This window comes from Aotus nancymaae, unplaced genomic scaffold (genome assembly GCF_030222135.1).
Source record: "Aotus nancymaae isolate 86718 unplaced genomic scaffold, 86718_ANA_hifiasm-v0.15.2.pri h1tg000014l, whole genome shotgun sequence".
Taxonomy (NCBI): Eukaryota; Metazoa; Chordata; class Mammalia; order Primates; family Aotidae; genus Aotus; species Aotus nancymaae.
In genome coordinates this window covers 118,394,488-118,420,212 of record NW_026988425.1, presented here as the reverse complement: position 1 = coordinate 118,420,212, position 25,725 = coordinate 118,394,488, and positions in this window count along the sequence as shown.

Genomic DNA, 25,725 nt, shown 5'->3' with positions numbered 1-25,725 from the left:
CGTCCTTCCGTCCTTCCTTCCTTCCTTCCTTCCTTCCTTCCTTCCTTCCTTCCTTCTTTTCCTTCCACAAATATTTATTTAGCATATACTAGGTGCAAGTCACTGTACTAGAGTTAAAGACACAGTACAGACATGGTCTTTTCCCACATGAAATTCACTGTGAATATTGATTTCACAGTGATTCACTGTGAATCACTATTCTGATTGCTACAAGGTATGCTATGAGTTCTAGAAATTCCCCCTCCTACACAAGGTTAGGAACCACTAACACATTAAAATTTCACAGCCAGTGCTCATTGAAGACAACAGGCGCACTTAACCATCATTTAAGCAGCTTATGGTTGGTGAGTGAGCCAAGCCACGGAAGTCAGAACCAGCCAGGCTGGCCTCGGACATTCCTTCTCAGGACCCTCCTGTACCTTAAGGAACCATCCAGGGTACCCATGAAGATCCCGCCAGCCTCCACAGTCAGGCCAAACCTTGCCTGTTTGCTGTCAGGCCCCAGATTCCTAGATCTTTCTGGGTTTTGCCTCCTTTGATGCTATGGGGCCTTCCAGCATCAAAATGGCAGAACCTCTGAGAGTCCTCATCTCCTTGTCTATACAATATCTGGTTGTGGAAGGAGCCACAAACATTAAGGGTTACAAAGGTTTATAGTCTGAGTGATTGTGTATGCTGAAATCCTAACCCCTACAATGTGATGGTATTAGAAGGCAGCACCTTTGGAAGATGCTTAGTCCTTGGGGGCTAAGTTCTCATGAATGGATTAGTGCCCTTATAATAGAAGCCTCAGAGAGCTGCTTTGCCCCTTTTGCCATATGACGATACAACTAGGAGGTGCCATCTATGACCCAGGAAATGGGCCCTCCCAAGACACTAAATCTGTCAGCACCTTGAGCTTAGATTTTTCAGCCTCCAGAACTGTAGGAAATAAATTTCTGTTGTTTCTAAGCCACCCAGTTTATGATATTTTCTTCTAGCAGACTGAATATGCTAAGACACAATGATAATTTTTCCCTAAAAGCAGGAAAAAACAGAACACAGAAAACAGACTCAGAAAAACCATGAAGCAATCAATTGAGCTGGATAGAATTGCCTTCAAGAAACCTGTCCTAAGCCCAGATTTCTCAGCTACACCTTCCATAGAAGAGGCGGTGCTCACTCAAATTTGGGATGAGGCAAGTCTTCCCCAGGCCTGCTTTCCATCCTCATCTTGATCCCAGCTTGTTCTTCTGGCCTCAGAAGTCCACGCATTTCAGAGCAGCTGTTTTTCTGTCTACTCTGTCTCTGTCCCTTGTATTTGCCTTCAAAGCCCACTCATGATTGCCTTCAAAGAGCCTGGTGTTTCTGATATCCCATTGCAAGGCCTCCTTTACTCCTCCTGAGATCTGTGTGGCATGGTTTCCCAGCCTCGGGACAGTCTTTTCCTCTACATGGAGCATACAGACAATGTGTTCAGTTTGTCTGAACTGTGTATGGGTTTTGTCTGTTGCCAGACTCTCACTTTGAATAGAGCTGGCCCGTGGACCTTACTGAGGCCTCCCTGCAGTGTCTAGGGGAAGCACCCATAATGGAAGCCACCTTACCTGGGGCTCTTTGTCATTGCCTCAGGCCTCATGAAGTCATTGCTGATCTCAAAGCCTGGACTTCACTGTGCCTTACCTAGCAAATTCCAGTGATGTTCACAAACACCACATTTAACATCCAACTCTGAGAAAAGGTGGGATTGGAGGGAAGAAGTCCTATCCTCTGATTACATTATGGTCAAGTCATTTTCAGAGACTTCATCATTCGAGTGGAAGAAGGAGTGGAATTTTCCAGAGGCCACTTAATTGCACTCTTATAGACTATGGTATTTTAAACATTAATACTCTGTAATAAAAGAAACTAGGAGAAATTTGGATTAATCAAAGGCTGGAGCTGGGAGAGAGGAGACATTATGGAGATTGATGGCTTGAATTAGATAATCACAGAGAGATATGCATTCATTCAAGAAAGTAATTTTTAAACTCTGGCCCTAAAACACTAGGGTCCCAGGGGATGCTTCAGGCCTGCAAGAATTGTATAAAAGCTTGACTCAGAAATTTCATGTACGAAATTGTTTCTGAAACGTCTAATAAAAACTTGCATACTCAAAGGTTACGTTTCCAAAATTTTACTATTATTGGAGACCACTGGTGTTTTCATTTACGTGTTAACTGACCAACTTTATGGTAAATATGATAAATATGAGCATACAAAACAAATTTACCTGTGTTAAACACACACAGTGTAGAATATCAATATGTGGTTTAAAAAATTCATTTATTGGCCAGGCACAGTGGCTCACACCTGTAATCCCAGCACTTTGGGAGGCCGAGGCGGGTGGATCACGAGGTCAAGAGATCGAGACCATCCTGGTCAACATGATGAAACCCCATCTCTACTAAAAATACAAAAATTAGCTGGGCATGGTGGTGCGTGCCTGTAATCCCAGCTACTCGGGGGGCTGAGGCAGGAGAATTGCCTGAACCCAGGAGGCGGAGGCTGCAGTGAGTCGAGATCGCGCCATTGCACTCCAGCCTGGGTAACAAGAGCGAACCTCAGTCTCAAAAAAAAAAAAAATTCATTTCTTTTGTTACTGGTCCTGGATTCCTCTTAGGTAGGAAATTGTCTTTATTTACCCTCCCTCTATGTTTGTATTTATTTGATTATTTGATTAACTAGAGCCCTTTTTCCTCATAGCCCATTAGTCACACAGCTGCCATTCGTCCCTCCAGACCCAATCCCCCAATACACTTCTTCACTCTTCTTTCTGTCCAAGAGGCAGGCTTGAGTGAAGCTATCAGTGGCCTTCCTTGCCCTTTGGCTTACTCTTGGATTGGGCTATGAGGAGCTCTAGCTGGACAAGGAAGAGAGGAGATGAGTTCAAGGTCCCTCAACCATGAAGGCCACTATGGCTCTTCTGGGCAGAGAACCCTGTCTTCCCTTCGAATTCCTGTAACTATTACCTCCTTCCTCCCTTCAGGCTGCAATGAAGTAACAGCTCTACTTCCAGTAACTCCAGGTTTCTATGCTACTTCTTGGAGTTTGCTTACACCTTTCCACACCTTTGTACATATACCTATCTTGAGTTATCTCATCTGGGGATGCCATCTGTTTCCTGCTGGAACTTTGACTAATACACCCCACTCCTGGTTCCCTTCCAGTGATGAAAACCATCCCTATGTGATTCTGTGCTTCTGTTTGTATGTATTCTTGCAAAATAGTGTTGTTTTATATGCATGTATTTCCATTTTTTAAATAAATGTTACTGAGCTATACATTTCTTTTGGCATTTTACCTTTCTCACTAATTACCATTTCTTAAAAGATTCATCCATGTTGCTATGGCTACAACTAATCTGTGGTTTCTAAACTGCTGCTCCATACTCCGCTGTGTACACCCACTATGTTTACCTATCCAATCTACAGAATACAGACAGCTGGAGACAGGTGGTCTCCAGCTTCCTGGCACCTCAACCAGGGCTGCAATGAAAAACCTTGTGTATACATGTCCCTTGGGGAGCTGTGTAAGGATTTCTTTGGACTACACAGCAAGGGATAGAATTGCTGAGTCATGCAGTGTGTGTCTACTTAACTGAACTCAATTAAGAGAACCAGCTGTACTCTGCAGAATGCCCACATACATCCACTCTCCTGGCAGCAGTGCCCAAGGCTTCCCCTCCCTAAGTCTCCACCAATACTTGGCATTTGCCTTATTCTGTATTTGCCTCTCTTTAATTAGTAATAATTTTGAGCATTTTCTCAGATGCTTTTGACTTCCTCTTTCATAAATTATATGTCCACATCCTTTGACTATTTTTCTGTTGAGGTTGCTGTTTTTCTTATTTATCTACAAGGGGTTTCTTGTATATTTTTAATGCACTATTGGTTTTAGTTTGCTAATATTTTGCTTAGGATTTTGTGTCTACATTAATATATAAAATCAGGCTATATATTTCTTTTCTTCCATTATCTTTATCTGGAGTAACTTTAATAATATAGGAATTGATTGTTTCTTACAAAAATCTGTTGACTCTGCACCACTTACACGCTGGTCAAAGTCACTACTATCTCCCACCTGGATCACTACTGAAGGATGGTTCCGTATAGGGGTACAGAACAACACTGGGTTTAGAATGGAGGAGAGCCCAGTCATGAGCCTCTGTCTATGGTATGATAATTATTATTATTTTTAAATCTGTCCTCCCCTCTCCACTGGAATCTATTTCCAGTACCTGGCCCATGTGTGCCAAAAAAATAAAGTATTTAATTTCATTGGTAAGTGGGAGACCACTTCTGTTTCCTAGCGATATGATTTGGGAAGAGTCAAGTAACCTCAGTTTTCTATTCTCTATCAACAGGATAATAAAGTTAAAACCCCATATTCCATACTTGTGATGAGGGTTAAACAGAACAATGAACCTAGAGAGCCCATCCCCACTGACTGCCACAGGATGGTGGGCCTATTGGGGTGGAAGCCAGCTCAGGGGTAATCCTCAGCCTACTTCAAAACAGGGCTCAGGACACCAACTAGCCAGAAGCAGGGCTGATGCTTCAGGCTGCAGGAAATCTACAAGGTTGAGTATGTCTGGGTAGAGAGATGCAGGAACTCAACAGGGCAGTACCCTCCCTAACTTCCATGGATTCCATGCTGGATTATCATGCCAATGAGGCCCTTATTAGAGAGGAGCCCAGAAGGAAGGAGAGGAGATTCCTCAGGTCCCTGGGCCTGCTCTCTCACACCCGTATGTCCCCACTGATGAGTGCATGCATGGGGCACTGATGACCAGACCACACTATGGTGCAGTCTCTCCATGGAAAGGCTCCATGCAGGGATTTATTAGTAATTAAGCCTTGAATAAATATTTTGCCAATGGGGTCTCTCCTGATGACTAGTAAGGGCTTTGTGAGATGAGAATCCCTTGGTTCCAGACCTTCAAGGCCTGTGGTATGGGCTTTCACATCCACGACATTGTATGTTTGGCCTCTTCAAGGCTGCCAGGGCCTCAGCTGGGTGATAACAACTAGTTACCAGTGCAGGTCTGCCCTCTGGGTTGTGTCCTTTCCTGGAAGAAATGGGAACATCTTCTGGATTGTTGATCTTGCCTGATGCTGGTCTGGTGGCTCCCTCACGGCACATGCTCCCTCCCTGGAAGTCTACAAGATGCAGTCCACAGGCAGGGTCTATGGGGAAGTTTCCCGGCCTTGGGGAGAGCACCACGTCTCCAGTACACCATGGAGTTAACTCACAGGGACTCATGTAGTTAACTTCACATAGAGTTTGTTCTGGCCAGCAGTTCTCACAGGGTGGGTTACTCTCAGCCCTAGAAGGATGATCAATCCCAGCATTACTGACATTTTGGGCCAGCTTCTTCTTTGTTTGTGTGGAATGGGGGTAGCCTATGCACTGTGGGGTACTTAGCAGCATCCACGACCTCTGCCCACTAGGGGCCAATAGTATGCCTCTCACTTCCAGACGTAACAACCAAATATATCTGCAGACATTGCCAAACAATGTCTTGAAGGATAGAGTTACCCCTTGTTGAGAACCACTGCCCCTGCTAGAAAGGGTTTCCAGGTGATTTCAACAAAAATACTGGGCCTTCTTTGGGGGAAAAAGTGTAGATCAATAAGCTTTAAAATGATAAAGACAAAGTTAGTTCAGAAAAATCCATTTATGCCTTTGTCCATTAATCAGCTCTCAAGCTCCTCCCATACACCAGGTACTGTTACAGGAGCAAAGGATTTGGCAGGAACATGACACACAGGACCCCTGCCCTCCTAAGGCTTGCCTTCTAGTTAGGAGGAACAGACGAGCAATAAACAAGCCAAAAAATAAATGAGATGATTTCAAGTTCAGGTAGGTACTCCAGGATTGGTATGATCAAGAGTAATCTAAATGAGGGGTGGTGGGGGTCAGCAAAGACTTGAATAATGAGATGGATCCAGCCACTGGACTATTTGGGGGAAGAACTTTTCAGGTATATGGAACAGGGACAGAAAAAGGAGGAGTTTGAGCATGTTCAAGGAAAAGAAAAGAGGCCAGTATGGCTAAGCTAAGGACTAAGCTGGAGAAGAGCTGAGATTAGGGTCTGGATTATATTTTAAGTGCAATTACCATCTCCCCATACTATTCCTTGTAGTATTAATTCCAACCATTCCTTAGCCCCACAAAGACCACTCCAGCCCATGGAACCTAACTCTAAACTCTAACACACTTTCTCTCTCTCGCTCGCTCTCTCTCTCTCTCTCTCTCTCTCTCTCTCTCTTTCTGAGACAGGGTCTCACTCTGTTGCCCAGGCTGGAGTGCAGTGGCATAATCACAGCTCACTACAGCCTTGACCGCCTAGGCTGAAGCAATCCTATTTAATTAGCCTCCAGAGTAGCTGGGACCACAGGCATGTGTCACCACACCTGGCTAATTTTTGTACTTTTCGTAGAGACGGGATCTCACTGTGTTGCCCAGGCTGGTCTCGAACTCCTGGGTTCAAGCGATCTGCTTGCCTCAGCCTCCCAAAGTGTTGGGATTACAGGCATGAGTCACCACACCCAGCCAGCAACATTCTTTTATCATCCATTGCTCCCTCAAGCTCTCATTCTCCTTCTTTCTCAGCTTAAATCCAGGGCCCATCACAATAAACTCTTTCTTTTATAGAGTTTCAACTTCCTTCCCCTCTTTCTGTCATTGCACTTGTCTAACAAAATCCCAAATCTGCAAAAACACTCCATTTGCCTTGAAGGAGCTGGATGTAGCTGAAGAGAACCTGTTCAGCATTAAATTTATGTGCACAATGTCAAGGGTTGTGCTGGTGACTCTACCCTAGTTCCCTAGTCAACTGGACTATTTGGGGAAGAACTTTTCAGGTATATGGAACAGGGACAGAAAAAGGAGGAGAGGGAGAACAACCCTCCCATACCTTCTCGTCTCACCTTAAACCACCTAAACCTTTTCCCTCCACCTCATTTTCAGCTGATGACCTTGCTTTTTATTTCTCTGCTCTGTGGAGCAGTTGTTCATGAGCTTATGTATATGCACCTATGAGAAAGGAAACGCCTTCATATTGCTGTATTCCCAGTGTGTAGGAAGAGTGCCTTGTACTTAGTAATTTATCTGTAAAAATGTGGTAGTGAATGAATGAATGGATTTTAAGCAGGTGAGTGACAAGATATCTTCCTGATTTAAACAGCTCACTCTGGATTTTTTTGCAGAGAGTGGGTGTAGAAAGATAGGCATGAAAGCACAGAGTGAATTAGGAGGCAATTACATTGCCCCCCAGCCTGGATTAGGCTAGTTGTGCTGGAGATGGAGATTAGTGAATAGCCTTTATTCTGTTTGGAAATGGAACAGATTTGCTGATGAAATAGACATGGGGAAAGATCCAGGAAGATCCCTAGGTTTTAAACAATTGGGAGGGTGATGGTACCACATGATGAAGTGGGTAAGGCTGTGGAGAGCAGTTCTGTGGGGGGTGGGAAGTAAGAATTTGGTTTGGGTACTTTCAGTTTGAGATGTCATTCAGAGGTGTACAATTGGAGCAGTCACTTATGCTATTAGATGTCAGGCTGGCGCTCAGAGAAATCCCTAGTGCCCCATGTCTATGTGCCTGTTGCAGGTCAACAGGGAGTTCTGCCCAGCACAGTCACTCCTGGGGCCAGGCCAGGAAAGGCTTCACTTGGCATGTGATCCTACTACTGAGGAGTTGAGGGGCAGAGAGCATGACATGCTGCACTCTTCTTGCCTAACCCAAGCTAGGGCTGTACAATGGTACCAAGGATTTGTCCCTAATTTTTTATCTGTTGGATGACCAAAAGATGACAAGTATTCCCAGGATGGATTTGTATCGGCCCCTGTGGCATTCACGTGGATGATTACCATGACCCTTTCACAGACGAGTGGAGAATAACACCCACTGATGAAAGGATCAGTATGCGGCAGGCTACGGGCTAGCCCCTTTACAGATAGTATTTTATTCCATCTTCAAGGCATCTTATGAAGATCGTTTTATTATCCATTTCACAGATGAAATGTTGCCTTAAAAATAGTATTTAGCCCCAGAGCTAGCTGTTACTTAAGTAGCACTCCCAAAGCTGGAGTGTTGGGTTCAAACCTTAGATCCAGGTTACTTTTTGTAGCCTCAAATTCCATGCTTTCAACCATCTTACCACACCAAGCTACAGAGACTTAAAATGACATCCTCAAAGTTTTTATGGTGAATAGTTTAGAAAAGTCCAAACCTGAGAAGATTATAGAACACATTTCTGTTTTCTAATGCTTTCTTTGGAAGTGGGAACCGCCGTTGGCTCCCAAGGCCACAAAAGCTCAGATTCATGTTCTCAAGTAACTGGAATGCAGAATGACTCTGCAAACTGGTAACGTGGACTTGCTCCCCACCCGCCATCCTGTTATGCTTTATGTATTAATCCATCTACACCAAGTCACTGAAATGCCAAATGAAAAAATACAGACAGACAATAAACTACTCATCATAAGATCAGGAGTCCATGCAGGGTTGACTTCTAGGTGGTTTCCTATTGTTCCTGTAACAAAGAACCACTGAAGCAGTCACTCAAAATAACTCAGGTTATCTATCTCACAGTTCGAAGGATCAGAAGCCTGCAGTCAGTCTCCCTGGACTAAAATCAAGGCCTCACCAGGGCTGGCTGCCGATGGAGGCTCTGAGGGGAGAATCTGCTCCTGCTTCCTTCAGCCTCTAGTGGCCGCCTGTATTTTTTGGCTCATGACCCTTCATCTGTCTTCAAAACTCACCACTCTCATTTCTGCTTCCACAGTCACATCTCCTTCTCCTCTGACTACTCCTGATGCACTTTTATAAGGACCACTGTGACTCTACCAGGCCTCCCGGAAAATCCAGGATAATCTCCCTGTCTCAGGAGCCTTAACTCAATTACATCTGCAAAATCTCTTTTGTTATATAAGGTAACATTCAGAGGTGCTACGGAAGAGGACATGGATGTATCTGAAGGACCATTACTCAGCCTACAGCAACATCTGTTCAGAGAGCATCTAAACTCAAGAAAAATATTTCTCCAATACTTTCCTTGTCCCCTTCTTCAGATCCTATCACATTAAGACAACAAGTAACCGTATCATAGTCATCCGTCAGAAATCCATTACATGGTCATTTGTAACTTGTGTGGGTTTCATCTTTCACTGGTGAGACACTGCATTCGGGATTTGATTTTTTTTTCCCCTGCATCTCTGAAACTGAAAACCATAAATGTCATTTTGTTAACAGTGTCTCACTCTAAATTAGAGAACATTTGTTCTAAGCACAAAGCTTAAATTAGGCCTTAACTTCCTGGACACATACATTTTTATCACCTCTTTTCCTGATCAGCCCTGGCCAGCCCGGCAATGATGGGAATGAGAGTGAAGACCAGCGCTGCACACACTTGCACATTCAGGCTCACCAGCTCAGTTCACATGCCTACTTCTGCACCAGGGCCCACAACAGAGAAATCCCCTGAAACCAACAACATTGAACATGTCAGGCTGGCAATTCTCTAAGGCTGACACTCTTAAGTCATGCGGGTAGCTATTCCTTTATCTTCTGGGTAGGGTATGAACAGAGAAGAAATGAACCCTAAGCCAGAGTTAGTTAGGTTACCACCTACTGGATCCAGGGGCAGATCATTCATTCATTCATTCATCCATCCATTCATTCATTATTAATTACAAGCCTCATAGCACCTATCACTGTGCTGGTGCTCAAGATATAACAGACAGCAAAGTAGACCTGGCTTTATGTCCTCATGAGACTTGCTACCCTTTATTTAGAACTTGCCGTGGGCCAGTCAACAGAAAAAAAGTATTTGAAATGCAGCTCTTGTACTGATAGTCCTCTAACCAATACCCCAGAGAATTTATAAAAGTCTGCTGATTCCAGAGGAACTGATGGGTACAGTGAGTAGGAAGAGGATTTGAGTCAAGAACAAGTTAAGTGAAACATGGGTCCTGGCACTGCAGCTTCTGCCAACCCTTGGAGCCTGTTTGGAGACTTCGGAACATGTAGATTACCTCATACCCCACCGGGTTAGTACATGCTGATTCAGATCACTCAAAGGATTAAAATACTGAACCAGAGTGGTCTCATTTTCAGTGTGTTTTGTGCAGCTGCTTTAACAGACCCCCGGACCCAGCTGTCCAGGGACAGGCCATCATCTGAGGTTGACCATTATCACAGGTCAAAATTCATGTTTAAGAAAATGCAGTGCTATCTCTCAGGGGCAGGAGGTGACATACATTTTATTCTCATCACAGGGACAGGAAAATTCCCTTTCAAAGAAGGCACTGCCAGAAGCTGCACACAAGGAGTACGGGGCTGGCCCTTGCTGATTGTGAAGAAAGGAGTGAAGACAGGTCTGGCTATTCTGGGCAGTAAAGTATAGTTATTTCCGCAGAGAGCCATTGATAGCACTAACTTGGACAAGCAAAATGCTTTGTGATGCCTAGCAGGATTGTACCTCTCATTTGAAAACAATTCTAATGTGGAGATCTAAAAATCTAGAAGACTGACTGCAATGCATGTCACATACTTGGAAACTCAGCGTTTGAGGACGTGGAGTGTACAGGAGATGTGGCGTCCTGTAGTTACAGCCACCAAGGTTGTCATCTGGAATTGTGTGTCCAGCCTTGATCGATGTCACTCCAGCCAAGAGAGGAAACTGAGCCCGGCCCGTATGCAGCCCTGACCTAGGGGTGGAGTCTCAGCAGCTCCATCTGGAGCAGCTCAAAAGGTTGCATGAAATGGAGAAAAGCAAAAAAATTTAGACACATGTAATAAACACTGTAAGTGACAGAGATGACAGGAAGCCTTTTTGATTGATTCATTCAGCATTTCATAAATATATACTGAGCACTCACTTTAGGCCCAGCTCTATGATGATTATGGGAAATCAGTGGTGAACAAAACACAGCCTCTGCCTGTAAGCTCTTCTGGGCCACTGTAGAAATAGTCGGGGTCATCCCTTCCTAACCATACTCCACTTTATCCAGGTTTGGGTTTTGAGTGTGTGTGATGATACTTTCAGGTCTGGAAAAAGCCATCTGCTGAGGCTCACTCTATCCAGAACCACAACTAGGCAACAGGGCCCCTTTGCTGGGCCCCTCTTTAGGGGGCATGACTTTGACCCTTCTTCATCCATTATTTCCCTACAAGGCAAGAGTCTGAGAGACTAAGGGGACAGGCCCACCAGGAATCTGTACCTCCTTTTGCAGACATGGCCAAGGAGTCCAGGCTGTACTTTTAGGGCACCCACTGGCCTCTTCTCTAGTTCTGTCCTCCCAAAGGCATATCGTGCTGCCTGTGGGACACCCTATGCCAGATGTGGAGTTTGCACTTTGGGTATGGGTGTCCCCTCGTGTGGAATGGAGTCAGGGGTTGGATGAGAAAAGGGACAGGCTATTGCCTGGAAATCTCTATGGGTACACTTGCCTGGAAGCTGCAAATGTGTATCCCATTATCATCAACCCTGCAAATGATTCAGGAGTGGGCAAGGAAGCTCAGTTGGTTCAATGAGAGTGAAATCCAGTGATTTTACTGATTGTGGAAGAAGGAAGCTTATAGAACTACACTTGCCTAAATCCAGCCTACCTCCAGAGGTTTTGGGTTTTGTAATAAGCCAATTATTTCCCTTTGTCATTTAAGACAGTTTTAATTGGATTTTGTTTCTTACAACCAGAAACATTCCAAACCCCACTTTCCATCAGCTACCAGCTGTGCTGTGATAAGCCAGCAGGTCATTTTTATCTCACTCAAGCTCAGTGTCCTCAAATGTACCATGAAGATAAACAAATGTTTCTGGGTGCCTGAGAGAAAGGAATGAAATCATGAGTGGGAAAAAACGCCTACCATGGCACCTGACATACAATAGGTGCTCAGTAAAGCCACCTTCCTTTGAACAGTTCTAGGGTGAATGCACCTGACAGCAACAAGCAGCACTTAAGCAGCCCCTAAGAATGACCTGTAGGCAGACGCAGCTGAGTGTGGGTTCTGAGCTAGGGAGTCCAGGAGTGGCTAACCCAGCGATGCGTTCCTTGTCTATAAGAAGCACCTGAGCCCCCGGCCCAACCTGTGGAACACGGGCTAGATAGGGCATTGAGACCCTGAGTTGTGGGTTAAATGAAGGCTGCCTGGTGGAGATTGTTAAGAGGAGCATGCTAAGTGAAAAAGCTTTGTAGGCTGTATGCCGTTTGCAAGTGGTTGTGGTTTTCATACCCTTCCCACCACCACTGGGCCGTGAGGTTATCTGTCCAGCCCACACCACTGGACTGCACGTAAGGCAGGTGCTTTGTCCAGCCTGCCACCACTGGACTCTCTCTCTCCTGTATATAAGGCCCTAATATACAGTTTGCTGGCTCTGGGTCTCTTCTTCAGCCTCGTGAACCTGCTGCCTTCCCTACTGAGGTTAACAGGGCTTGATACAGCAGTGTGGACCTAAGAGCTCAGGCGTAGCTACTAGGAGAACCTTTAGGCTTCATCTCCCTCAGGTTCCTGCTTAGGATCTGAAGATACAAAGATGAAGGAGTCTAAGCCCCTGCCCTAGAAGAGCAGGCACAGCACTGCAGATTGGCAGGGGAGAAAGTGTACACCATGCCAGCCTATGATGATGCCATGTTCAAGGATCTGTAAAGTACATAAGACGTGAAACAAGCCAGGCCTTGAATGCAGGTTGGATATGTACAAATGAAGAGAGAGTTGGGAGGGATCTGAAATTAAATTGCTTTGGGTGCTATTAATAGCAGATTTCTGTGGCTTGTACATATGAGGACTTCTCTCTTTCCTATAAAGCCAAGAGGCCAGACGTCCGCATCTGCTATGGCAGTGTCATGACCATCAGGGACATGATTCCCTTCTTTCTGCCTGCCTGTGTGTAGTTTCCCTGTTGAGACTACCCCAAAGTTCTAGAATGCTCTTAGGGTTCCAGCCGTTATATTCATATTGCAAGCAGCAGCCATGAGGAAGAATGACAAGTACAAAACAGAAAGGGGCTCACCCCAGCTGTCTGTGCTTCCTTCTCAGAGGTTCCTCCCAATAACTTCCCTTTAAAATCATTAGGTAGGCCAGGCGTGGTGGCTCACACCTGTGATCCCAGCACTTTGGAAGGCCAAGAGGGGTGGATCACCTGAGGTCGGGAGTTTGAGACAGCCTGGGCAACACGGGGAAACTCCGTCTCTACTAAAAATAGGAAAATTAGCTGGGCATGGTAATGCATGCCTGTAATCCCAGCTACTTGGGTGGCTGAGGCAGGAGAATCGCTTGAACTTGGGAGATGAAGGTTGCAGTGAGCGGAGATCACAACATTGCACTCCAGCCTGGGCGACAGAGCAAGACTGTCTCAAAAATAATAATCATCATCATCATCATTCATGTGGGGGACATCACAGAAGCAGAGGACAAATAAATAGCTCATGGCCAGGAGAGCCAGGAGAGGTTGGAGTAAAAGGTAACAAAGAGATGGCAAGTCCAAATTGAGAACAGACCAGAACTTAGGACAGAGCAAACTTCAGCAAGAATTGGGAAGTACTTGGCTTGTATTAGCACAGACTGCTAGACCTCAGCCCAGGGTTTCTGATGCAGCAGCTCTGGAGGAGAGAGCCTCAAACTTGTGCATTTCTAACAGGTTCCCAGGTGATGCCGAGGCTGATGCTGCTGGCCTACCTGGGAACACACTTCGAGAATCACTTTGGATAAAGTGAGGACTTGATTCTCTTATTAACCCCCTGAAGTCTTCTGAGCTGTGAAGAAAAAATGATGAGCTGATTCATGAAGGCTTATCTGCCAGGGGTCTGTCAGATGGACTGGGGAGGGTGAAGATGGAGGCAAAGGCAAGGCACTAAGACAGCAGTAAAGCCATCATTTGGGATGTGTTTGGCTGGGCTTAACTGTATTATTTACAGCAATTTCATGAAGGTTCTGACCTCCAAGACCCAACTTGATCAGAGGTAAGCAAACCAATCAAGCTATCCATCTTATGCCCAGAAAAACTCAAGTTTTGAAAGAGTGTCAGTTATTGACCGATTTAAAAAAAAAAAGGCAAAAGGATGTCTCCATCTTCCTACCCTATCTAATTGTAGCCCAAAGTTTTTAATTGAAAAATGAGAAGCAGCCAGAGGACTCACAAGCAAAGAATCAAGCCATGATTAGCAGAAATAAAATGCCAGGGGAAAACCAGGTCAATGGATCCTGTTCTTTCCAGCAGAGTCCCTCCCACTTTCTATTTGATTTACTGTGACCTGAGTTTAGACCTCCTTTGGGTTTGCAATTAAAGTTGAAATACACAGGGAAGCAGGACTGGGGATGTGGACCAACCTGGTTTGAATCCTGGTTCCAGCTGTGAAGCAGGGTGGTGGCCGGTCTCTGGAGAACTTTGCAAATTAGAAAACGTATCCCCTCCGGGTGCAGCTTGACAACTCAAGAATGTGGACTGTGTTTCAATCCCCATCTGCCATCTTGGCCAAGGGCCCTATTGTGGGGCACAGCCTGCAGGACAATAAGAGATGGCCCTGCTGTAAGCAGGAACTTAACCTCAGGAGTCCAGGGATTTTCCTCTGTCACATGGGCTGACAGGCAGAGACCCCAGAGTCATCGGGCAGACTCAGTGAGGTAACCACATAAAGTGCCTGGCACGTAGTGGGTGCTCAAGGAACACCAGTTTCCTTCCAGATTTCCTTTTGAGTCAGTGAGGGTAGCCGGGTGGGTTAAGCCTCGTAGGCTGCCAGGGAATCATCTGCTCCTCCAAATCTTGGCACGGCTGCCGCTGCCTGGCATTTGCAGTGGCGTGCCTGCTGCCTCTCCGCCAGCATCTCATTGTCTGGCATGAGAAAAAAGTGCCCGGCTCCTGCTGTGAAGCAGAGCGCAGCAAACGGAGACCAGCTGAGCTCCTGCGGTCAGCAGATTAACTCCCTTAATACTGCCAGCTTCTGGGGTCGCAGAGCCCCTGATCGCGAATCTAAAGTCCCAGCGACTTCCCTTCCTTTTCATTAATTTCCTAAGCTCCAGTGCTGCCGAGAGAATGTGCTGCCAGGTGCAGGGACTCCTCTAAACCACTTTGCTCACCAGTCCAACCTAGTGCAGGGTCCCTGGCCAGCCTGCTCAGGTGCTAGAGGGGTGGGGAGGGGAAGAGGCATCATTTCAGCAAGCCCTGTAGGTGTGAGGCGGAAGTGGAGAGCTTTCCTTGCTGATGACTCTCCTCCTAAAGGGGCCAGCCAAGAGGCTGAAGTGCCAAATCCCAATTAAATCACAAAAGAAGTGGGAGCAGCTGAAGGACAAGTGGGGCGGGAGGGAAGCCTCCCCGGCTGTTTCTCCGATTCTCTGAGTGCCACTGACTCCTCTTGCCTGAGGTTGTTCCAGGCTTGCTAAATGGGATCTTTTCTCTTTCGGGTCTGTGCTTTATTGTAACAAAAGATATCCTGAGCACCAATTATCTGCAGGGCTTTGGGCTGGCCATAGGCAACCAGAGATGAAGGAGACCTCCCGAGCAAGTTCACATTTTAATCAGGGAGACAGACCTGCAAACAGACCACGGCCATGCGATCTGGCAAATGCCCTAACGAAGATGAGTAGGGAGTGTCGTGAGTGCACGCAGGAGGGATGCCTGAATCTGCTGTGGCAATGGGGAAGCTTCAGAAGACAAGGGGCATTTCCTGGAAGAATGGGTAAAAGGTCACAAGGCAGAGATGAGGAACGGCACTTCAAGGAGAGGAACAGCACATGGCAAGCACGCAGTTCTGAAATGTGGTGTAGGTAGAGAGACACGTAAGGAAATGAAGCCAGCACAGTGAGGGAGTGAGGCTGAGGAGGGTCTTACAAGCTGGTGGTCTTGGTTTGGGGGCAGATGAAGGAGAAGGCCAGTAGACCAACAAACAAGGAAAATCATGAAACTGAGCTGACATACACACAGGTGCATCCCCGCCCATGCACAGGCTTTGCCCATGTCTACTTTGTGGGGCTAGAAATGGGCAGACTGGCTACATGATAAGGTTCTAGGACTTGGGTGCTTGACACAACATCCAGCTAGCAAGATGCAGAGAATAAGTACCACACTCTGAAATCAGTGCTGAAAGCAAGGGCCTGAGATAGTGAGATGAAGTCAGAACAGCTGGACACAGAAAGTGGAGAGGAAGGAATGCCAGTCAGTTGGACTAGGGGTGAGAGAGGGTCTGGGACTCCCACCATGCCTGGGGCTCTCTATCTGCATTCGTGTTTTGTGCTGTGTCCATGAGACAGCCTGATCTCCTTCTGCTTACACTAACTGGGATACATTTTTTATCAAATGCCATCTGAACTGTGCCCCATCCCTGCCTTTATGCAGGGGTTAGCTTTGGGGAAGGGAGCAGGCAGGGAGGCCCAGAGGCATAGGACTGAATTTTGTAGGTGTAATGTCTGAGTTTATGGTTACAGGTTCTATAGTGTCTGGCCTTGCTCAAGGATGTGGAATGGTGAGCATGGGAATTAGGACCAGGGCTTAGAATCAATGCAGAATCAGTCTCCAGCCAAGCAGAAAAGAAAACAACACCATGCTGACTGGGCTTCTTGCAAAGCCATTGATGGAGGGAGAGAGTACACAGATGTGCCCCAGTGTTGTGAAGAAACATGCACCTGGGGCCCCTGCGGCTAGGAACTGAGTTGTCATTGGGTACTAGTGATATCTAAATAGTCCAAATGGTGTCCTGGACCCAGCAGGGCAATGGCCTAAGGGAAGAATTATGACAATCAACCCAATAAGCATTGCTTCATGTCTGCTCTGAGGCAGGCAGTACTGTGAAATTGTGATATAATATGAAACACATATATAGGTCTCTGTGCCTAGTTCCTGACACAGAACTCCTAAAACCCTAGTAGATAGAGGTACCAGGAGAATCTTTTGTTCTAATATTTGATTTTTGACCCCAGTTCCTGACACAGAGCTCCTAAGACCTTTGTGATTGCCTGAGTGATAGAAGCATCTGACACAGAGCCATTAAATCCCTTGGAATTTCCAGAGTGGCAGGAGCATCTTTTGTTTTAATGAGATGACTCCTGCTGGATTTCAGGATAGCACCAGGATGGGGGTTGGTTGTCAGGGAAACCAACCAGGTAACCAGAGGGTTGGAACTCTGAACTCAACCCCCCAACCTTCAAGGAGGGAAGAGGGACAGAAAGTTGAATTGATCACCAATGGCCAATAATGTCCTTAGTCATGCCTTTATAATGAAGCCTCCATAAAAATCCAAAAGGACTGGGTTCAGAGAGCTCCTGGGTTGCCGAAAATGTGGGAGGGGAGCATTCCTGCAGAGGGTATGGAAGCTCTGTCCCCCTTCCCACATGTCTAGCCTTTGCATCTCCTCATCTGGCTGTCCATCTGTGCCCTTTGTAACATCCTTTATAATAACGGGTAAACATAAGTATGTCCCTAAGTCCTGTGAACCATTCTAGTGTAACTGCCCAATGGGTTCACCTTGCCCACTGCCTACACAGAGCCAATTCATCAAGACAGGGGAGTTACAATGGAGAAAGAGTGATTCACACAGAGCCGGCTATGTGGGAGACTGGAGTTTTATTATTACTCAAATCAGTCTCCCCAAGAATTTGAGGATCAGAGTTTTTAAAGATAATTTGGCAGGTAGGGGATTGGGAAGTGGGGAGTGCTGATTGGTCAGGCTGGAGATGGAATCATAGGGAATCATAGTGAGGTTTTCTTGCTGTCTTCTGTTCCTGGGTGGGATGGCACAAATGGTTGAGCCACATTACTGGTCTGGGTGGTGTCAGCTAATCCATCGAATGCAGTGTCTGCAAAATATCTCAAGCACTGATCTTAGGTTTTACAATAGTAATGGTATGCCCAGGAGCAATCTGGGGAGGTTCAGACTCTTGGAGCCGGAGGCCAAGTGACCCCTAAACTGTAATTTCTAATCTTGTAGCTAATTTGTTGGTCCTACAAAGGCAGACTGGTTCCCAGGCAAGAGGGGGTGTTTTTGGGTAAGGGCTATTAGCAATTTTGTTTCAGAGTCAAACCATGAACTGAGTTCCTTCCCAAAGTTAGTTTGGCCTACTCCCAGGAATGAACAAGCATAGGTTAAAGGTTAGAAGCAAGATGGAGTCGGTTAGGTCCGATTCCTTTCACTGTCATCATTTCTGCAGTTACCATTTTGCAAAGGCAGTTGTGCTAGTAGATTAATCAAACCTGAGATAATGGGAACCCTATTTTATAGCCAGTCAGTGAGAAGCATAGGTGACAACCTACTACTTGTGACTGGTGTGCCTAAAGTCAGGCAATCCTGTGGGACTGCACCCTTAAGCTGGTGGATTTGACACTACCACCAGGTAGATGGTGTCAGAATTGAGTTAAATTATAGGATACCTAGTCAGTGTCCACTGGAAAATCAATTGGTTGGTCATGGGAAGATATTCACACATACATTTTGGTGACCAGAGGCGAAGCATTCTGTGTTGTGAGTGTGAGAATAGAGAGAAGAACCACATTTGAAAGCTTGCCAAGATGGCCGAATAGGAACACCTCTGGAGTACAATTCCCAGTGAGAACAAGGCAGAGGGTGAGTGATCACCACATTTCCAAATGAGTTTTTACTGCCCACAGACCAGGAGATTCCAGGGCTGAAAAGCGCCATGAGTTTCCAGCACAGCTGTTTCAGCTGGTGCACCGGGTCTCTGCAAAAAAACTCACACAAATCTGGGTGGCCATTTCAGCTGGTGTCTGGAATGCCTGGGAGACAGAGCCACCCATTCAACTGAAAAAAAGAGGGATGAAAAGGGAGCCAGGTGATCTGGCTCTGCAATTCCCACCCCCACAAAAACCAGCAATCTGAAACGTTCTGGATTGAGAGTTTCACAGCAAGTGCAGCTAGACCTGGGACTGTCCAGCTCTGTGGGGGGAAGGGCATCTGCCATTACTGAGGCAGTCCACCACTACAGAGGCAGTCTGCCATTGCTGAGGCAGTCTGCCATTACCAAGGCAGTCCGCCATTACTGAGGCAGTCTGCCACTACCGAGGCAGTCTGCCATTACTGAGATGGACCACCATTACCAAGGCAGTTCTAACTATATCTCTGTAAGCAAAACCACAAGGAAGGTCACACAGAGCCTGGGCAGAGCCCATGGCAGCTCAGCAATGTCTCTGCTGGCAGACTGTGACTAGGCAACCTCCTTGCTGGGCAGGGCATCTCTGAAAAAAGGCAGCGGCACGTCAGGAATTTATAAATAAAGCCCCACCTTCCAGGACAGAGCACCTGGGAAAAAAGGCAAATATGAGTTCTGCTGCAGCCAGCTTAAACAGACCTGCTCAGCAGCTATGAATGGAAGAATGGAGCTTCCAGCTCAGTGCTTGAGCTCCTATAAAGGACAGACTATCTCCTCAAGCAGCTCCCCAACCCCTGTATATCCAAAGAGACACCTCATAAAGGAGAGCTCAGGCCGACATCTGGCGGGTATCCTTCTGGGATGAAGATAACAGAAGAAGAAATTGGCAGAAATGCTTACTGTTCTGCAGCCACTGTAGGTGATCCCCAGGAAAGCAGGGTCTGTAGTGGACCTCCAGCAGTCTTACAGCAGAGGGGCCTATTAGAAGGAAAACTGAAAAACAGAAAGAAATAACTTTATCAAAAAAAAAGGACATCCACTCAGAGACCCCATCCGAAAGTCACCAACTACAAAGACCACAGTTAGATAAATCCACAAAGATGGGAAGAAATCAGCGCAAAAAGGATCAAAACATCCAAAACCAGAACGCCTCTCCTCCTCCAAGGGATCACAACTCCTCACCAGCATGGGGACAAAGCTGGATGGAGAATGAGTCCAATGAATTGACAGAAACAGGCTTCAGAGGTGGGTAATAACAAACTTCTCTGAGCTAAAAGAACATGTTCTAACCCAATACAAAGAAACTGAGAACACTGAGAAAAGGTTTGACAAAATGCTAACAAGAACAAACAGCTTAGAGAAGAATATAAATGACTTGATGGAGCTGAAAAACACAACACAAGAACTTCACAAAGCATACACAAGTTTCAATAGCTGAATCAACCAAGCAGAAGAAAGTATAACAGAGATTGAGAGAGATCCAAGATGGCTGATGATTAGCAGCTCGGGCACGTACCTCCCAGTGAAAGTGCAAAGAACGAGAGGACGCCACACTTTCGGACGAATATTAGTTGCTCACGGACCACGAGATTCCCAGTGGAGGAGCTCCACGGGTCGCCAGGGCGACTCTTGTGGCCGGCGTGGCGGTTTTGCTGGTGCCTTAGCACGCCAGTTCTTGGTGCAGAGTCCGGATATTCCCGGGCAGAAAAGCACCATCAATCTTAACACCGCTGTTTTGGCCGGCTCAGTGGATTGCTCAGATTTCGGCGCAGGGAATCAACAAGTTGGACGTCAGAGACCCAGTTAGAAAGTCGGTAATTATAAGGACGACAGACGGACAAATATATAATGAAGGGAAGAAACCAGCGTAAAAAGGTAGAGAATACTCAAAATCAGAATGCCTCTCCCTCTACAGGGGATTGCAATTCCTCATCAGTAACGGAACAAGGCTTAATAGATTACACGGGTGTTCCAATAACAGAAGCAGGTTTCCAAACGTGGGTGATAAGAAACTTCTGTGAATTAAAAGAACTTATTCTAACCCAATGCAAAGAAACTAAGAACCTTGAAAAAAGGTTTGACGAAATGTTAATGAGAATGGACAATTTAGAGAAGAATATAAGTGAATTGATGGAGCTGAAAAACACAACACGAGAACTTCGCGAAGCATGCACAAGTTTAAACAGTCGAATTGATCAAGCAGAAGGAAGGATATCAGAAGTCGAGGACCAGCTCAGTGAAATGAAACGAGAAGACAAGAATGCAGAAAAAAGGATGAAAAGGAATGAGCAAAGTCTCCAGGAAATATGAGACTATGTGAAAAGACCTAATTTACGTTTGATAGGTGTACCTGAATGTGATGAAGAGAATGAATCCAAGTTGGAAAATACTCTTCAGGATATCATTCAGGAAAATTTTCCCAACCTGGCAAGGCAGGGTCATATTCAACTCCAGGTAATACAGAGAACACCACAAAGATATTCTTCAAGAAGACCAACCCCAAGGCACATAATTGCCAGATTTATTAGGGTTGAAATGAAGGAGAAAATACTAAGGGCAGCTAGAGAGAAAGTTCAGGTTACCCATAAAGGGAAACCTATCAGACTTACAGCAGATCTCTCAGCAGAAACCCTACAAGCCAGAAAAGAGTGGGGACCAATATTTAACATCCTTAAAGAAAAGAACTTTCAACCCAGAATTTCCTATCCAGCCAAACTAAGCTTTATGTGCGAAGGAAAAATTAAATCTTTTGCGAACAAACAAGTACTTAGAGAGTTCACCACCACTAGGCCTGCTTTACAAGAGCTTCTGAAAGAAGCACTATACATATAAAGGAACAACCAATATTAGCCTTTCCAAAAATATATCAAAAAGCAAAGAACTTTAACACAATAAAAAATTCACATCAACTAATGGGCAAAACAGCCAGCTAGCATCAAATGCTGGTATTAAACTTATATATATTTTAATTGGATAAAAAGCCAAAACCCATCGGTATGCTGCATCCGGGCCCATCTTACATGAAACAATACACAAAGACTCAGAGAGAAGGAGGAAGATTTACCAATTGAACAGAGAGTAAAAATAAACTAATAAACAAAAAGCAGGAGATGCAATTCTCACCTCTGATAAAGTAGACTTTAAAGCAACAAAGATCAAAAGAGGCGAGGAATGACATTACATAATGGCAAAAGGATCAATGCAACAAGAAGAGCTAACGATTCTATAGATCAACGAGATAGAAAATTAACAAGGATATTCAAAACTTGAACTCAGACCCGGAACAAGTAAACTTAATAAATATTTATAGTACTCTCCACTTCAAATACACAAAACATACATTACCACCTCACACCTATTCCAAAGGTGACTATATAATTGGAAGTAAATCACTCCTCAGTAATCGCATAGCATTTCATAGGTTTAAATTAAATATTGGTTGGCTGTTTGTTTGTTATCTTCTTCCCTTATTCCTTCCTGACTACATCATTAAGTATAATTATCAGTATAAAAGAGGTTTTCAATACCCATTACTAAATTGCATTCTAGCCTGGGCAAGAAAGCAATACTCCCATTCTCTCTCCCTCTTTCTTTTCCTTCTCCCTCCTCCCCATTCTCTCTCTCTCTCTTTCTCTTCCTTTTTTCTCCTTCCTATTCTCTCTCTCTCTAAAAAAAAAAAAAAAAAAAAAAAAAAAGAAAGTATAACAGAGATTGACGATCAACTCAATGAAACAAAATGAGAAGGCTAGATTAGAGAAAAAAGAGTGAAAAGAAATGAACAAAGCCTCCAAGAAATATAGGATTATGTGAAAAGACCTAATCTATGTTTGATTGGTGTACCTGAATGAGACGGAGAGAATGAATCCAAGCTGGAAAACTCTCCTCAGGATATTATCCAGGATAACTTCCCCAATCTAGCAAGGCAGGCTAACATTCAAGTCCAGGAAATATAGAGAACACCACAAAGATATTCCTCAAGAAGGGCAACCCTAAGGCACATAATCATCAGATTCCCCAGGGTTGAAATTAAGGAAAAAATGCTAAGGGCACCCAGAGAGAAACGTTGGGTTACCCACAAAGGGAAGTCCTTCAGACTCACAGTGGATCTCTCAGCAGAAACCCTACAAGCCAGAGAGAGTGCCAATATTCAACACCCTTAAAGAAAAGAACTTTCAACCTAGATTTCATATTCAGCCAAACTTAGCTTCTTAAGTGAAGGAGAAATAAAATCCTTTATGAACAAGCAATTGCTGAGAGATTTTATCACTTCCAGGCCTGCCTTACAAGAGCTCCTGAAAGAAGCACTCAACATAGAAAGGAATAACCAGTACCAGCCACTCCAAAAACCTACCAAATGGCAAAGAGCATCGACACAATGAAGAAACTGCATCAACTAATGGACAAAACAACCAGCTAGCATCAAAATGGCAAGATCGAATTCACACATAACAATATTAACCTTAAAGCAAATGGGCTGAATGCCCCAATCAAAAGACATAGACTGGCAAATTGGATAAAAAGTTAAAAGGCATCGGTGTGCTGTATTCAGGAAACCCAACTCACATGCAAGGATACACATAGGCTCAAAATAAAGGGATGGAGGAAGATTTATCAAGCAAATGGAGAGCAGAAAAAAAGCAGGGGTTGCAATCCTAGTCTCTGATAAAATAGACTTTAAACCAACAAAAATCAAAAGAGACAAAGAAGGGCATTACATAATGGTAAAAGGATCAATGCAACAAGAAGAGCTAATGATCTTAAATATATACGCACCCAATACAGAAGCACCCAGATACATAAAGCAAGTTCTTAAAAACCTACAAAGAGACACAACTCCCACACAATAATAGTGGGAGACTTTAACACTCCACTGTCACTATTAGACAGATCAACGAGACAGAAAATTAACAAGGATATCCAGGACTTGAACTCAGATCTTGACCAAGCAATCCTAATAGACATCTACAGAACTCTCCACCCCAAATCCACAGAATATACATTCTTCTCAGCACCACGTCGTACTTACTCTACAATTGACCACATAATTGGAAGTAAATCACTCCTCAGCAAATGCAAAAGAACGGAAATCATAACAAACAGTCTCTCAGATCACAGTGCAATCAAATTAGAACTCAGGATTCGGAAACTAACTCAGAACCGCATAACTTCATGGACACTGAACAACTGGCTCTTGAATGTTGACTGGATAAACAACGAAATTAAGGCAGAAATAAAGATGTTCTTCAAAACCAATGAGAATGAAGACACAATGTACCAGAATCTCTGGGACACATTTAAAGCAGTGTCTAGAGGGAAATTTATAGCAATAAATGCCCATATGAGAAGAAAGAAAAGATCTAAAATTGACATCCTATCATCAAAATTGAAAGAGCTAGAGGAGCAAGATCAAAAAAACTCAAAACCTAGCAGAAGACAAGAAATAACTAAGATCAGAGCAGAACTGAAGGAGATAGAGACACAAAAAATCCTTCAAAACATCAATAAATCCAGGAGCTGGTTTATTGAAAAGATCAACAAAATAGACATACTGCTAGCCAGATTAATGAAAAAGAAAAGAGAGAAGAATCAAATAGATGCAATAAAAAATGTTAAAGGGGATATCAACACTGATTCCACAGAAATACAAACTACCATCAGAGGTTACTACAAAGAACTCTATGCACATAAACCAGTAAACCTGGAAGAAATTGATAAATTCCTGGACACTTGCACCCTCACAAGCCTAAACCAGGAAGAAGTTGAAACCTTGAATAGACCAATAACAAGGGCTGAAGTTGAGGCAGCCATTAATAGCCTGGCAACCAAAAAAACCCCAGGTCCAGATGGGTTCACAGCCGTATTCTACCAGACATACAAAGACGAGCTGGTACCACTCCTTCTGAAACTATTCCAAACAATCCAAAAAGAGGGAATCCTTCCCAAATCATTTTATGAGACCAACATCATCCTGATACCAAAACCTGGCAAAGACTCAACAGGAAAAGAAAACTTCAGACCAATATCCATGATGAACATTGACACAAAAATCTTCAACAAAATACTGGCAAGCTGATTGCAACAGCATATCAAAAAGCTTATCCATCACGATCAAGTAGGCTTCATCCTGGGGATGCAAGGCATGTTTAACATATGCAAGCCTATAAACATAAGCCACCACATAAACAATCGAAAACAAGACCACATGATTATCTCAATAGAGGCAGAGAAGGTCTTAGACAAACTTCAACAGCGCTTTATGCTAAAAACTCTCAATAAATGAGGTATCAAAGGAACATATCTCAAAATAATAAAAGCTATGACAAACCCACAACCAATATCATGCTGAATGGGCAAAAACTGGAAGCATTCCCTTTGAAATCTGGCACTAGACAAGGATGCCCTCTCTCACCACTCCTATTCAGTATAGTATTGGAAGTTCTAGCCAGAGCAATTAGGCAAGGAAAAGATATAAAGTTTATTCTATTAGGAAAAGAGGAAGTCAAATTGTCTCTATTTGCAGACGACATGATTGTGTATTTAGAAGACCCCATCATCTCATCCCAAAACCTCTTTAAACTGATAAGCAAATTCAGCAAAGTCGTAGGATACAAAATCAACATGCAAAAATCACAAGCATTCCTATACACCAATAACAGACTAAAAGAGAGCCAAATCAAGAGTGAACTGCCATTCACAATTGCTACAAAGAGAATAAAATACCTAGGAATACAACCAACAAAGGATGTAAAGGACCTCTTCAAGGAGAACTACAAACCATTGCTCAAGGAAATAAGAGAGGACACAAACAGATGGAAAAACATTCCATGTTCATGATTAGGAAGAATCAATGTTTCAAAAATGGCCATACTGCCCAAAGTAATTTATAGATTCAATGCTATCCCCATCAAGCTACCAATGATCTTCTTCACGGAACTGGAAAAAACACCTTAAACTTCATATAGAACCAAAAGACAGCCTGCATAGCTAAGACAGTCCTAAGCAAAAAGAACAAAGCTGGAGGCATCACACTACCTGATTTCAAACTATACTACAAGGCTACAGTAATCAAAACAGCATGGTATTTGTACCACAACAGAGATAAA